This window comes from Rattus norvegicus, chromosome 5 (genome assembly GCF_021556685.1).
Source record: "Rattus norvegicus strain SHRSP/BbbUtx chromosome 5, alternate assembly SHRSP_T2T, whole genome shotgun sequence".
Taxonomy (NCBI): Eukaryota; Metazoa; Chordata; class Mammalia; order Rodentia; family Muridae; genus Rattus; species Rattus norvegicus.
In genome coordinates, this window is record NC_141538.1 from 155,883,405 (window position 1) to 155,895,963 (window position 12,559).

The following is a 12,559-nucleotide window of genomic DNA, read 5'->3' on the forward strand; positions in this document are numbered from 1 at the left end:
TCAGGGAGAGGAGGGGTATGAGGGAACCTTGCGTTCTGTTAGACATGAGTAATGAGCGTTGGTGGGCAAACCCAAGAGCCTGTGCTGCCAGCTTGCTAGGTGACCTTGGGCAAGTCTTTTCTTTCTGGGTCCTCCAAAGTCACTCTGCCCAGATGCGGTTTGCTCTTGGTCCTCTTGCTGCCTTCCCTCCTCTCCTGTAGCCTGGAGCAGGGAAGGGGAAAACCTAAGGAGAAGCAGGGAGCCATTAACTGAGCCTCTCCTAGTTCCACGCAGTGCCGTCCTGTAAGAGTGCCCCCTACAGCACTCCACTTGCCCCACTTGGGCCAGAAGTTGTCCTTCACAGCTTGGGCTGTCGGCTAGAGCCGCCTGCACTGCCACTGTCTGGCTGTGCAACCCTAAACTCGTTCCTACGCGTCTCTGGGCCTTGGTTTCCCTACCTGTTAGCTAGGGGCGCGTGGCAGGGTTGGCCTCCCCGCCGCTCCCGCGCCTGGGGCTCAGGCTCCGCAGTGATGGGGGAGCGGCGCCGGGAAGGAGCGCTCGGCGGTCACGTGACGCCCCCCTCCCCGAACTGCGGCGGCGGTGGCGGCGGCGGTGGCGAGCGAGTCCCGGCAGAGCTGCAGCGGCAGCCGCGGGCACCGGAGTGCCAAGCCCAGGACAACCCGACCCAGGCCTGTGGTGAGTGCCAGCTCTGTGCATGGGATTCTGGCAGGGAGGGGCGCGGCCAGGCTAGATGGCGGCGCAGCAGGGCGGGAGACCCGGCGGGCATCAGCCATGCCGTGGGGAAGGCTAGTGTTCCACCCTTAGGTGCTCCGAGTCCTAGGCTCCGTCACCCCTGTTACCCTCTGGAGGGGATGGCGGAGAAATGGGCGCACTGGGGAGAAGCCAGCCTGGAATCCCCAAGGGGAGATACTCGGCTCCTCTAAGCAGGGGAAGTGGGGGTCCTTTGGCCATCGCCCTGAGCCGAGCCGCTAGGGCCTTGACGTCCTTGCATCTCCAGGTACAGAACGCATCCCTGCCCATCCTGACCCACAGCGGAGCTGGGCACTGGCGTCACGCAGTCCTTGTTGCCACCCCTGGCTCTGCTGGATCTCAGGGCTGGTGCCAAATCCACTCACAGTCACCACTGTGCCCTGCAGGCCCTTTGGGAGCCTTGCTGATGTGCCCGCTTGGTGGAGAAACCTTGCCCCCTCTCCTGCCCCCGTGTGTGTGTGTGTGTGTGTGTGTGTGTGTGTGTGTGTGTGTGTGTGTGTGTGTGTCCGTCCCTGTATCCATCTCTCTCCGATGCTTGACCTTGTGGTGACTGTCACAGCCCAGGCCTGAGACCTGAGATGGGGTTAGGAAAGATGCCCCAACCCATCCTCACATGGTATATTGGTATTTGTCCCTGTCCTTCAGTCCCCTCCCTGCCAAAGTCAGAGGGCCAGACACCTAGTGGCTGCAGGAAAGGTAGGAAGACAAATCCTGCCAGGTATGAAGCAGAAGGAAGCCAGGAGGAAGTGGGGTTGAGATAACACCTCTTCATCTCCGAGGGAGCTAACTGAATGTAGGGTGCCCCACCAATAAATACGGGACCTTACCTCTCCTTCTTAAGGACATTCGAGGGGAGAAATTGCTCATAGCACTGACAAGCTCAGAACCCTGAGGGCAGCTGGACGAAGGAGTGTTCATGCCCCTGCCCCATGAGGTTCCCCATGGGAGCTCAGCCTGACTCCGGGGGCCCCCTGGCAGTGGAAGGATCTGGGGGAGGAGTGGATGTGTCTTTCAGCCCTGAAGATTACAGGGAGAGGACTAACCCGCAGTGAGAGCACCTTCCCTAGCCACCCTTGACACAGACGAGGAAACTGAGGCCTGGCCAGGCTAAGGACATTCTATGTGACCCCTGAGTTACCTGGTGCTGAGCGACAATCAGGGTTTTGTGTCTGTTTTGTCTTGTTTTGTCTTGTTTTGTTTTGTTTGTTTTGAGATAAGGTCTCACTATGTAGCCCTGGATGGCCCAGAACTTAGTGTGGTAGGGCCACAGGTCTGTCCCGCTCTGCCTCTTGGAAGCTAGGAGTAAAAGCACACACCTGGCCACAGTCAATTCTGATCCAAACTGGAGATGTTGCCAGGTGGGGGGTTCGTCATGGACTCCGGGCCTTTTCCTACCTGTGTGTGGGGGAGAGGAGGTGCCTCTGAATGGAGAAGGTCTTGAGTCTCTACTTTTCCTGTTGGTTTTTATGTCCCTTACCCAGGCTTCTGGTCAGCTCATTGCTTCATTTGAGAAAAGCCCACCTTCCCCTTCTCCCCAGTATTTGCCTGGCATGCTCTCAGGAGCCCCCTTTTGCCTCCCTTACCATCAGGGAAGGGTTCTTTCTCTGGGATGTCAGGCTGCAACAGGAGTCCCCCTCGCCCTGAGGTGCTTATCTCCTTGGACCTCCTGCCCCTACCCCACCTTCATGTTGAAGAACAGAGAGCCCCTTCAAGGACTCCTGAGGCAGGTCTGTGTTCCATGCCACCTGTGTGTCCTCAAGGCCTTTGCTCTAGCTGTCACAGACTGTCAGCAGCCTCACATGGTAGGCAAACATGGTGGTTTGACTCACTAGTACCCTGAGACCCAGACTCAGGAACAGGCACTCTCTACCCTGTCTGACCCCACCCACAAGAGCTATGTCACCTGTGTGGCTGAGCAGAAGAGCTTCTTGAAGCCTTCATCTGGGGGGCTTGTCTACCTCAGTGGCCTCCAGTGTGCTGGCAGGAGACATGAGCTTGCAGAGAACACGTGGAGGCCCCGTGCCCTTAAAACTGAACCTGGTGACACGCTCTGGGGCCCACATGGATATACGCGTGCACACGTGCCTGGCGCCAACTTCCTAGGTGTGGGCTGTAACCATCTCATCGCCCTTCAGGGGCGACAGAACCCCTTTCCCCGGCAAACCCTTACCTTTTTCCTTCTTTTGGCTTCCTGTGAACCCAGCTAGGAATAGGAAGGCAGCCTTTGAAACTGCCTTGTGTCTCTCCCTTCCTCTCCTGTTCCTGCTCCTGCCCCTAACCTACACTTACCCAAAAGCGTTGTTTGAGACTGACCTTTCATCTGGCCCCCGAAGAAACCATTCCTCAGATCTCTCCTGAGACCACAGGGCCCCAGTGAAGGCTTAGAACAACCCCAGCTTCCCTTTCGTCCCCTGCCTTCTCAGGAGCCTGAGCAAGTTCTGTTTTCTGTTCTGTCCTCCCGGCTGGGCTGGGGACCAGCTACTGTGAATACGGAAGGGTCCTTGGAGATCCACTGCCTTTCCAGGGCACAGCTATTGCTAGGCTGGGCTCTGCTACCCTGGCTGTGCCTCTTGAGGCCAGCATCGCTGGGAAGCCGTGGTGAAAGGTGTGTGGATAGGCCGAGGTGAGACCTCCTGGGTAGGCCAATCGCAGGTTGAAGACAATAAGGGACTCTGGGTTCCATCATGAACATCCATTCCCCCACCCTAAACAGCTTAAGAGTGCTGATCCTCTGCCTAAGCTCGGCCCTTCCTCTGGCTGGCTGTGCAGTCAGGCAAATCATTTTTCCTCTCTGGGCCCAGCTCCAATTCTGGGAAGCAGTTTGGCCTGGCTCAGTAGTGAGAAGGGTCAGAGGTGTGAAGAGGTAGCCCCTGGCCAATGAGAAAGGGGGAATTGGGCTCGGTTTGAGCAGTGTGATCACTGAGCATCCCTGGCTGGGGACTTTCTATAGGTTAGAAACTCTATGTCTAGGCTAGGCTAGCCATAGGCTGTGCTAGGCTAACCAGGGCGTTACCAGGGTTTGGACCTTCAAAGGCAGCCATTCTGGAATCGGCCTAAGAAAGAGGGGGCCCCAAGGGTGGGAGGCTGCAGTTGTAGTGCCCGTTCCTAGCGTGGATGTTCTCAGCCTTCAAGATAGGCTCTAATTTTAGGGCTGAGGACCGACACTTGGCAAGCAGGTGATTGAAGAAAAAATAAGAGGAATCTGAGAGGAGCCAGTAGGAAGGCACCCCAAAACAGAGCAGGCGGATCTGACTGAGACACCAGCCACTGACATCGTCAGATGGGAAAGCAGGCATGCATGCGATCTGCCTACTGTGCGCCAGCACTGGGTAGAGGCCCTGCCATCCGCCAAGCAGACACTCAAGTGGGCATCACACAGACCGGCAGGACTGGGGACAGAGGTGAACTGGGTGTGGCCGCCGCTGTGGAATGAGGTTGTGCCTTGGCTCCTCTGCCAGCGTGAGGCCACCCTCCTGTCAGGTTGAGCAGACCTGAGTGTCTATTTTGACTCTCTGTTGACCAGTTGCACGACTTGGCCTTTCTCCTTCCCCTTTCTGAGGCTCCATTTCTTTATCTGTAAAGCAGGGACTGTGGAGTTGTTTTGTTTAAGTTTTAAAAAGATGAGCATAGGGGCTGGAGCGATGGCTCAGTGGTTAAGAGCACTGACTGCTCTTCCAGAGGCCCTGAGTTCAATTCCCAGCAACTACATGGTGGCTCACAACCATCTGTAATGGGATCCGATGCCCTCTTCTGGTGTGTCTGAAGACAGCGACAGTGTACTCACATACATAAAAACAAACAAATAATCTTTTTTTTTTTTTTCTCCCGGAGCTGGGGACCGAACCCAGGGCCTTGCGCTTGCTAGGCAAGCGCTCTACTACTGAGCTAAATCCCCAGCCCACAAATAATCTTAAAAAACCCAAATAATTACAAAAATTACCATAGTGGTGTTGTACAGATTTAATAGCAGCATTTGGAAAACCAAGACAGGTGGATCTCTGGGAGTTCAAGACCAGCATGATCTACCTAGCAAGTTCAAGTCCAGACAGACCATATCCGAAACCAAAAGCCCGATAAATAAATAAAGACACAGGATAAGAGTTAGAAAGAATCTAAATCCAATCAAATCGGGTATGGTAGCAAAGCACATTGGAAGACAAAGTCAGGGGAGGGAGATCTTGAGTTCAAGGTCAGCCTGGGCTACATGTGGAGATCATATCTAAAACAATGAAAAATGCTGGACCTGGTAGAGCAGCGAAGGGTCACAGCCTGTCTAGGGTACAGAATGGGTTGAAGGGCAGCCTGGGCAACTTAGTGAGACCCTGTCTCAAAATAAGAAGCAAAAGCCTCAGGCCCAGGGCTCAGACACTGAACCTGCAGATGAAAGGCTACCACCAGCCAAGGAATCCAATTCTGGTCTCTGCTGTGTGGCTCTGGACAAGCCACCGACCCTTTTAAACTCAGAGTTCTCCACTTGAAGCAGGTGTGTCGAGATCCTATCTGCTATCCCCTTGGGAGCGATGTGAGGACAGAGGCGCAGTCAGTCACCGGGATAACTCTGGACTCAGGGAAACCGAGGACAAACAAACACCAGGGAAGCCTGGAGAGAAGTCCTTTAAGATCTGCAGACTAGTGCTAGGCAGTGGTGGCTCTCGCCTTTAATCTCAGCCCTTGCGAGGCACAGCAGGCAGATCTCGGAGTTCAAGGCCAGCTTGGCCTACTTAGGGAGTTCCAGGGCAGCCAAGGCTACCCAGAGAAACCCTGTCTCAAAAATAAATAAGCCGGGCAGTGGCGGTGCACACCTTTTTTTTTTTTTTTTTGGTTTTTTTTTTTTTTTTTTTTTTCCGGAGCTGGGGACCGAACCCAGGGCCTTGCGCTTCCTAGGTAAGCGCTCTACCACTGAGCTAAATCCCCAGCCCCGGCGGTGCACACCTTTAATCCCAGAAACAGAGGCAGACAAATCTGTGAGTTTGAGGCTAGCCTGGTCTACAGAGTGAATTCTAGGACATCCAGAGGTACATACAGAGACCCTGTTTCAAAAAACAAACAAAACCAAGAAACTACCACTTCAGTGTATTTACTGTCCTGCCTTCTCCTCTCTCTCCTTTTTTTTTTTAAAAAAACATTTATTTATTATGTATACATCATACTGCTTTCTGCCTGCATATATGCCTGCAGGCCAGAAGAGGGCACCAGACCTGATTATAGATGGTTGTGAGCCACCATGTGGTTGCTGGGAATTGAACTCAGGACCTCTGGAAGAGCAGACAGTGCTCTTAACCTCTGAGCCATCTCTCCAGCCCCCCTCTCTCTCCTTTTTAAATGACATTTGTTTATTAGTTTATTTTTGTGTGTTCGCGAGTGGGCATGACATAGCACACACATGGAGATCAGAGGGTCACTTGCAGGAGTCAGTTCCTCCCCTCTCCACCATGTGGGTCCCAGGAACCACACCCAGGTTGTCAGTCTTGGCAGCAAGCACCTTTACCCTCTGAGCCATATCACCTACTCCTTTACCTTTTGAATTTCAAGTTCTCACTATGTAGCCCAGGCTAGCCTTAAACTCACAATGCTCCTCTCAGCTCCCAGGTGCAAGGGATTTCAGGCATTCATCACCACACCCGGACCAAACTTTACAGTTAAGAAAAGAAAAGAGCTTCCCTTCAGTGCTGGGGAGTAGCAACATTTGATTTCTCCTCTCATGACATCACAACTTCAAGGCCAATTGGCAACTGAGGAGTGGGGGGCCCTGCACATAGTAGGTGTTGGAACATGATGACAGAGATATCAGAGTTGCATGTTGAGGGGGGTAAAGGGTACACTGAGGCCGACTTGGGGGCATTTGGCTTCATGGAAGGGTGATGAAATCCCCTGGTTTATTACTGGCTTAAATGCCAACTCGAGGACTCTGCATTACCCCCAAATCACAAGGGAGCCCACTGGGCGTTGTACACATAACCTCTGTTTACACGGCCAGGCGGGGGAGAGGGAGCACCCCAGCACGGCTGGCTATGCTGAGCAAATGCTGCCCAGTGCCTTTCCCTCCAGACCTCCTCTTCCTTGAGAGTACAGATGAAAGGGCTGCTGGGTCTTCCCTTCCTGGAGCAGGTGAGGGGTCAGGACAGTAGCCTGGCAGAGACCTGCGTAGCTGAGAGTTGCAGGAAGCAAGACTTTCTGCACAGAAAGTCTGCACCTCGTCCCCTGCCTCTGCCTTACTGTGTGGGGGCGGCCAGGTAGGTTCTGAACCTGCTGATAGATCTGTGACAGGAGAAGCCTGGGACCGATACAGGGCTCCAGGGGTTGATACTGGCTCTGCTGAGTGAGCCCCTGGGGGTGTTACTCTTGCAGGTGTTTCTGTAATTGCCTGTTTCTCAGGCACCCCTGGGAAGTTGAAGCTGTTGGCACAGGGACAACAGGTGGAGATCAGGCACCTGTGCCACCCCCGAAAGCCCACAGGAGCCACACATTTGCAGAGGGAAAGAAAGTGGAGGCCAGACAGTGGGGTTCCACCCTCTGCTCCTGCTCCTGATATTTGACTTGAATCTCTTGAGAGGCAGGTGCCCCTGTCCAGGGTCCCCTCCTTGGGCAGATGGAGGTGGTTAATGGAGGGGTGACCTTGGGAATGTCCCTTGCCTGGCTGCATAGGACTAGAACTTGGGGGACACTTCTGACTTCTTTTTTCTTTTTCTTTTTCTCTTTTTTTTTTCCGGAGCTGGGGACCGAACCCAGGGCCTTGCGCTCACTAGGCAAGCGCTCTACCGCTGAGCTAAATCCCCAACCCCCACTTCTGACTTCTTAATCTCAGAGTGGACCAAGCCCCTGAACTCAGGCGAGTGCTGAAATGAGGTGGCATTGGCGGTTCGCAAGCCTTGTACCCTGCTGCCTTCTCCCTGACCTTGGAAATCAAGAGCGTGCCAGCCTTGGTAACAGTCTTAAGGAAGTCCCAGGCTACAGCTGGGCATGAGTGGGCCTTAACTTTTCCAGCTCCTACCTGCCTCCCACCTTGTAGCCTGTCTCCAAGCTCTAAATACCACTGAGAATAAAACTGGGCAGGGCCCTCAGGACTGATGTCTCCCTCATCCCTGCCACCAGGCTTCCAGCTAGAAAGGTGTAGGTGGTTGAGGTCCCTAAGGATAGAGAAGTCTGGAACTTGCCCCATCCTACTACCCCAAATGTATGCGGTCCTTACCAGCAGGATGGAAATGGCCCGGCTGCCTTTGGGATTCTGGGAGAAGATGCCAAATATGAACCGAGGGGCAGAACCCTGGATGGGGCATTAATTGAGCACTTACAGTATACTGAGTCCTGTGCTGAATGCTTTCCATAGACCCATCCCGTTGACTTCTGAGCCACTGTCATTATCAGCCATAAGGGGCTGGGAAAGGTCGAACAGTCTCTGGAGGTGACTCCGTAGGCCGAGATTTTAATTAGGGCTCTGTCGGCCTCTGTTAACCACTGTGGTGTACAAAGTAAGACAGGGAGGGAAAGGTGCCCATGAGAGGGGTGGGATACTCCCTAGCCGCTCTAAGAAGTTTGCTCTGGGGGTCAGGAGAGATGACTCAGCAGTTAAGAGCACTGACTGCTCTTCCACAGGTCCTGAGTTCAATTCCCAGCAACCACATGGTGGCTCACAACCATCTGTAATGAGATCCAGTGCCCTCTTCTGGTGTGTCTGAAGATAGCTACAGTGTGCTCACATACATAAAATAAATAATTAAAAAAAAGTTTGCTCTGGCCACAGGGGTGGGGTCAGGGGTTAGGTTACCCCCAGGACAAGGGCTTTTCTATCAGTTCCACCCATCGGGCTGTCAGTGCCAACATGTCAAAAGTGGATGTCCCCTGACAGAGAGGAAGGATGGCCTCACTGGCCACCCAAGAGCCTTCCCTGATTCTTGCCCTGTATCACATTTTTTTTTAAAAGATTTATTTATTTGTTATATACATGTAGCTGTCTTCAGACACACCAGAAGAGGGCATCGGATCCCACCACAGATGGTTGTGAGCCACCATGTGGTTGCTGGGATCCGAACTCAGGACCTCTGGAAGAGCAGTCAGTGCTCCCAACTGCTGAGCCATCTCTCCAGCCCCCCTGTATCACATGTATCTCAGAACCAAGCCTGTGTTAGTGCGGGATGTGTAACAGCCACGGCACACGATGCCCCCAGTGGCCCGGTATGTTCAGGGAGAAGGATGGACCCAGAAGCAAGGTCATGTGCACACTCCCAAGACCCCTCCCTCACCTTTCTGAACCTCACTCCCATCGTGAGATAGGATAGCAGCTGCCACACGAGTCACGCTGCCTCCCAGGATCTAGGGGGTCCACCCGGATGTGAAGCCTTGGGTGACTCACTCCTTAGAGAGATCATATTGTCATGGGCTTCTCTCCAGATCTTAGCTGAGGACAGTTTTGTATTCCAGGCTGGAGGGTCCTGCAGACAGAGGGGCAGGTTAGTCAGAGGACACCCCTTATTCCCTGCCCCATTCCGGCCTGGGATTCTGGGCCCAGAGATAATCAGTGGGGAGATGAAGCTCAGGTCCTGTAAGTTGAGAGAAGAGTCCCTGAGTCTGAGCCTCACCTCTGCCCCTACCCAAGAGGCCTCTCTGCCTCCATTCCCATTGGGCTGGGCTACCGTGGAAATCAGAATGAGACAGGCCTTTGGAGAGCCCTCATTATAGACAGAGAAAGGGGCCCAGAGGGGGGATGAGACCTGTCCCCAAGTTACTCTGTGAGCCAGAGTGGAGGTTAAATGGGTTTCCCGGGACATTTTATTTATTTTATTTTATTTATTTTATTTATTTTTTTTGAAAACCTTCCCGGGACATTTATTGGCTACCATATTAAACACTCATCTCAGTCTTGCCGACTTGACCTTTTGTTTTTAAAGGGTCTCACCACATTGCCTAAGGTGGTCTCACACTCACGGCAATTCTCCTGTCTCAGCCTCTCAAGGGCTGAGCTTGTATGCACTAGCCATACATTTATTCTTTTGTTTTATTTTATTTTATTTTATTTTATTTTTTGGTTCTTTTTTTCGGAGCTGGGGACCGAACCCAGGGCCTTGCGCTTCCTAGGCAAGCACTCTACCACTGAGCTAAATCCCCAACCCCTTGTTTTATTTTTTTAAATAAGATTTGTTTATTAAATGTGTCTGAGTGCTCTATCTGCATGTACGCCTGTAGGCCAGAAGAGGGCATCAGATCCCATTACAGATGGTTGTGAGCCACCATGTGGTTGCTGGGATCGAACCCAGGACCTTGGGAAGAGCAGGCAGTGCTGTAACTGCTGAGCTGTCTCCCAGTCCCCCCCCCCTTTTTTTTTTCGGAGCTGAGGATCGAACCCAGGGCCTTGCGCTTGCTAGGCAAGTGCTCTACCACTGAGCTAAATCCCCAACCCCTCCAGTCCCTTTTTTATTTCGTTTTGTTTCGTTTGTTTTGTTTTTTGTTTTTGAGACAGGATCTTGCTATATAGCCCGGGCCGGCCTAGAGGTTACAATCCCCCTGCCTCAGCTCCTTAAGTGCTGGGATTGTAGGCGTGCATGCCATGCCTGGCTGTGAGTCCCTATTTACAGTCCCCCCTGTCTTCGGCTCCAGCACTTTTGAGTTCTAAAAACAATCCTGTGAGATAAGAACAGGTACTGCTGGGGCTGGAGAGATGGCTCAGTGGTTAAGAGCACTGACTCCACTTCCAGAGGTCCTGAGTTCAATTCCCAGCAACCACATGGTGGCTCACAACCATCTGTAATGGGATCCGATGCCCTCTTCTTGTGTGTCTGAAGACAGCTACAGTGTATAGTATACAGCTCCAGTGTACGTAAGATAAATAATTCTTTAAAATAAAAAGAAGAGGAACAGGTACCGCCACTGCCGCCGACTGTTACAAATCCTGGGCTCTGAAAAGTTTGTGAAAAGGACCCTAAGTCACCAGCTAGGAGTAGTGGGGCAGGGGATTCAGACACAGGTCTGACTGGTTCCAAGCTCATGCCAAGCGCTAGACCATGTGTGCTCTGATAGGGATACATTTTGTTTTCCTTTCTTTCCGGTCCTAGGTGGCCTAGGACACCGTTCTGAACCCCTTTCAAGTAAGGATCAAGTAAGGATCCTGTGAGGTGCAGGACCTCCAGACACCCCTCCACTCTGCCTCACCCATGATGGCTGCCTCTCTCCTATTGTCAGTCAGCCACAGACTGCTGTTGGTACCCTCTTGAGCGTCTGTGGTGTACCTGACCTCCCCTTGAGAGAAATGGGGCAGGACCCAGCGGGTGCACCTGCTGCTATTGGTATAAATAACCGCCCTGTGCAAGGCCTTTGTGAGCCCTGGGCACTGCCTCGACTCCCCATCAGCCTCCAGTTATGCGAACTGGGCCTCTGCTCATTGTGGCCCTTGCGTCTGTGTTCCTATCCACAATGGACTCTGCCTTGTCCTGTGTCCCGGCTTTGTGCCCAGGCTGTGTGGCTCTGCTTAAAGAACTGTGTCCGGAAGACAGGTGTCTACCAATCAGCATGTATCTATTAAGTACATACTGTGTGTGTCTTTCAAGGCTAAAGCTTGACCAAATAGGGAGACCATGTTTCTTGTGAGGAGCGTGGGGTTCCAGCTCCATCCACTCCAGCCTGTGAGGACCCGAGCAGAATAGCTGCTTTCTTTCGGAACGCAGAGTAAATAAATGTGTCATGGAGCATTTGCAGCCATTTATACCCCCACTCTCGGGCAGGCCCCTCAGCCCCCCAGGAGCCTGGGTTTCCTGGCTTGTGGAATGGGGTCAGCAGTTTGACCTAATTTATGGGATGGCAAGAGATGTGCTTGGCACAGGGCCTCAGTAGTGGGTAGCTACTGTTGTTCTGGACTGGAGCATGAATGACGGGGCTGAGGTTTTGAAGAGCACTCGGGGAGTCATCGCCAGCCTCAGTTTCCCCATCAGTCACGGCAGATACACAATTCCTGCATGATCTAGCTCCTGGGCCTATTACAGAGATCACAGAGGTTACAGGGTGCGTAGGTGCAGCTCAGCAATCCTCTCAGAGGAGCGAAGTGTGGAAGGAACAAGGTAGGCGGCAAAGCAGGTGCCACCATTGTGGCGCTCAGGTGTGCCATTGTGGCCAGGAGAGGCACAGACTAGAGGGAAGGGTGAGGGCAGGCTGTGGGGCCGCCTCCGCACCAGGGAAGGAGGGAGAGGTGTGGCACAGCGGGGTTCGAGGCGCTTTCTCTGGGGGCTCAGGGTCCCCACCCTGGAGAGCCTCTGGAGGCCGGGGTTGGGGCGCTGTCCCTGGTCCTGGAGAGTTGCCTGCTCTAGACTGCGGTTCCACTAATGACCAGATGAGGGCGCCAGGGACCGCCTCTGACTCCCAAACTGCGTTGCATTGCGAGAGTACTAAGAGCCGTCTTCATTTCCAGATTTAACACTCCTAGATAATAAGCCTGCTCAGCTCATTTCAAAAGCCAATGACATTTCACCGTAAAGGAAACAAACAGATCCCCACTTTGGGTGAATGCCCTGGCGCGACCGCACTGCAAGAGTCACAGAAGAAAACCAAACCCTTGGTATTTATGACAGAGACTTTCCCATTAACAGTGGAAAATCTTACCGCTGCACCTGACCTCTAGCTCACGATGGCTCCAGCAATTGAACCTCAGAAAATTTCATTATAGATTAAAGCCACATCAAAAAGATACCCACGAGGGCTGGGGCTTTTAGCTCAGTGGTAGGCCAATTGCCTGGCTTGTTCAAGGTCATGGGTTCCACCCAGCTCCAGCATTGCAACAGAACAAAACAAGAAAAAAAAATCACAGATCAATACTGGTGTATGAAGC

The 12,559-nt window shown here is 53.0% G+C and overlaps 1 protein-coding gene across 11 annotated transcripts in view; it reads left to right on the top strand.

Annotated features, from left to right (window-relative positions):
• The first annotated feature begins 565 nt into the window (after nt 1-565).
• The window catches only part of Rap1gap (Rap1 GTPase-activating protein), a 64,940-nt gene continuing 52,946 nt past the window's right edge, over nt 566-12,559 (top strand). For 10 of the 11 annotated variants that reach the window (XR_015619750.1, XR_015619751.1, XM_087549413.1 and 7 more), the window contains exon 1: nt 566-675. The gene's annotated coding sequence lies outside the window, so the exon portion shown is untranslated. 11 annotated transcript variants of the gene reach the window in all.